A 3,326-nucleotide genomic window follows, 5' to 3' on the forward strand; every position below is an offset into this window, starting at 1 on the left:
TGAACAAGCAAGAGAGTACAAAACCTAGAACTCAAAAAGAGGCCCAATCAAGGTGGTCGGCGATGGAGATAACGACACTAACGACGGCGACGACAACTCTAACAACGATGACGGTTGTAGTGGGCAGGACCAACAAACAAAAAACCTTATGCTCTAGATTCCATGTTGAATATAGTGAAAAACTATATTTGGGATTAATCTCCCTTGTGTTAAATACACACATAGGGTGCTCTATTTATAATAGAAGAAATATGGACTAAACCCAAAATACAAATAAGAAATAATAACAAACAAACTAAAAGATAAAAGATATAATATATCTAACATAAATAAAAATAATTTTTGTACTTTGACAGTTTAGTTAACCATCAACTTAGTGACAAATAGCAAGTGTAGATGATCAACTAAACACTTTAATTATGAGTCGTTAGGCTCGAATGTACATTTAATAGACTAGATGACAACTTATCAGGAACAATTTGAGCAGCAATACAACTTATCGGAAACAACCAAAAAGATGTTGATAATGCTTATTATTGACAAATTAGCGACGACCAGATTGTCGTCGATAAATCGTTTATCGCTAACCATTACCGACGACCTTTGCCTTCGGTAATTATCGAAGGCTTTGACTTTCGATAATTACCGGAGGACGGAATCTACTAGTCTCCTTAGGCGACCCAACAACCTGCTAAATGTACGAAGTTCAATAGCATGCCCTCAATCTAAACATTATTCTTTCACCAAATTTACCTAGGATGCAATTCTCTAGGATATAAGTACCTTACTTCTACATGTGTCATAATAAATATAAAAAAAAATCTTTATGCATTTACGAAAAAAAGAATGAGAAAAGCGTTGATGAATCAAAGGTATACATGACAATTAGGATATAATTTCTTTGTAAATATTTCTAATAAATTGTATAAGTATTCGCACAACAAATTTGGTAACAAATTAGTGCATGCCTGTTCAAAAACCAGACAAATAAAACAGTACACTACGACCTTGTATAAGGTAAGAATCTTTTGGATTGGAAAATAATGTGCAGGAACCCCACCCGCTTTAATATCTTAATTAAAGAAAATGGAGCCCCAATGACAAAATCTTAAATATTACTAGTATAAAAAAAAGTCTTAAGACCAGCATATACTATTCACGTATCCTACCTCAGGAAATTGAAGCAAATGGAGCCCTAGTGCACGTTCATCTTCATTATCCAACACTATTTCTCCATTCTATTAAAAGTTGATAATAGTGAGAAATGTGCACAAGTCATTATTTAGCTAACGGATGACTAAAAACACATGATCACTGAGTCATCACATTTATAATAGATTAATGCTGAATTGAATCGCATCAAACCAAACCCCCGATAAACCAAGGCAGAAACTCTTGTATCTTTTAAAACTAAGCATATGATACAAAAAGTAAATAAATAAAATATTATTTCTTTAAGAATAAAAATAAAATAAACTATAGTGAGTTGTCTTCCTGGGAAGGAAAGGTAAACTTACTATTTTTAGTTCTTCTATGTCTCTACGAGATAGAACAGATCCTAGCATGTGCATACTGCAAATAAATAGCAATATTCCCCTGTTTCACAACAAGCTTACGAAAGTGAGACATAAATAACTTTAGATCAGTTAATTAAGTTGGGATTGAAGAGTTCAACAAATGGCAACATAAGTTTAGTATGCATATCTTTAGTTGTTTTGTAGGAGTAGTTTAAACTCAAAAAATGATCTGAATCTCGAAGTGATGGTTTCACTCCAGAGAGTCATCGATAAATGATAGGAACCAACGAGAACACCATAGGGAGTCAATTCAAACCAATGGTTTGTACCATGTTCTTCTTCTATTTCATCAAAGTCAAGAACAGTGATATTTTTCATTCATGGTTATCTACCACAGACTGCTCCAGGAAAATACCTTATACTTTAGGGATATTTGTAAAAGGGGTAAATAAAAGCAGGACAGGACCCATAGATAATGTTTATACTAGCTTCTTTACTATAGCTTCACAATCATACACTCAATTTGAATACAGTTAATGACTTTATCATTAAGCATTTGGTCAAATTAAATGTGTAATATGTTAATATGTTGATCTTCAAATCAGCATACCTACAAACACAGACGAATATAAGAATAGAAAGGGCTACAATACAAGCCTATAACTCATTCAGTGTCCTCCTCAACACAGGCATAGCCACGAAAGCAAACTGAAAGTGAAAGGGATATGGAGTTAAAGAAAAACCATGTGCTAAAACTACATAAATATTAACCTGGACTAAGAAAAATGCAATGCTTTACTTGGGATTTATTTTATTCATCTGTCATAATCAACATGCTTAATCAGAAACCTCACAGTGAAAATGAATACACATTAACATGACTATGAGCATTTGCTTAGAGTATAAAACAAGCAGTATATAACAGATTTTAGAATTCAGTCAACAGAATTTGTAGCCAAACAACCTTTATATATTAACACAAGAATATGCTCACAAAAAACTAACTACAACTTAGCATAAATGAAGAGAATGTTGATTTTGCTTAAAAGTAAGGGGGCATTATTGAGTTTACGGAGCTTACTTAATAGCTCCATAACCAATTGCCTCAGACGTTTTCTCAATCTCCTTCTCAGACCAATCTTTAGCTGTAACTATAGGAACATAGTATCTGGAAAATTAAGTGTCTAGTCCCAAGAATTTCACTTAATGAAATTTACCATACGCACCAGCATTGATGAATCTTAATAAAGCATATAATTCACTCATGGATGCTTGCATGCAGATAAGGAACAGGTAAAAATAGCTTAGGTGCTTTACCACGTTAGAGAATGGAAGTTCTACAACGTCTTTTAGCTTCATCAAGTAAATCAACCAACCGAACAACCTCACTGCTGCGACTCTGAAATCGTTTCCCATCTTTTACTTGAACAAGACCAAAACCTACATGAGTACATTTTGGATACATATTCTCATCCTTTGGTAACCAACCTGCATGCTTGTAGGTGTAAAAGGAAAAGTAAAGGAGAAGTTTGACATTTTAACTCACTAGAATACTGGCAACAATAGGTCAATAAATATATCCAAGATTTATCCTTTAAAAGTCAAAAAGATAATAATGAAATAAAAACATTCTCGACATTAATATCAGAAAACGTAGAAAAGTCAACACCCAAGGTGCAAGTACAAATTGCTACTGCCATAACCCAAGGTGCAAGTACAAATTGCTACTGCCATAAACAAGTAGAAAAAGGCTGCTGGCAACAATTAGTAATCATAAGATACCATGAAAATTATCATTCGAAGTATACC

The 3,326-nt window shown here is 33.4% G+C and overlaps 1 long non-coding RNA gene across 1 annotated transcript; it reads right to left on the minus strand.

Moving 5' to 3' along the window:
- Window positions 1–905: 905 nt before the first annotated feature.
- On the minus strand, window positions 906–3,326 carry LOC148199347 (uncharacterized). The gene is made up of 3 exons (XR_015785545.1): window positions 2,835–3,326; window positions 1,518–1,596; window positions 906–1,238 (listed from the first exon to the last, which is right to left on the minus strand). It is a non-coding gene; the product is annotated as an uncharacterized LOC148199347 (long non-coding RNA).

Source organism: Vigna umbellata, chromosome 4 (genome assembly GCF_029865625.1).
Source record: "Vigna umbellata cultivar VRB3 chromosome 4, Vumbellata_1.0, whole genome shotgun sequence".
Taxonomy (NCBI): Eukaryota; Viridiplantae; Streptophyta; class Magnoliopsida; order Fabales; family Fabaceae; genus Vigna; species Vigna umbellata.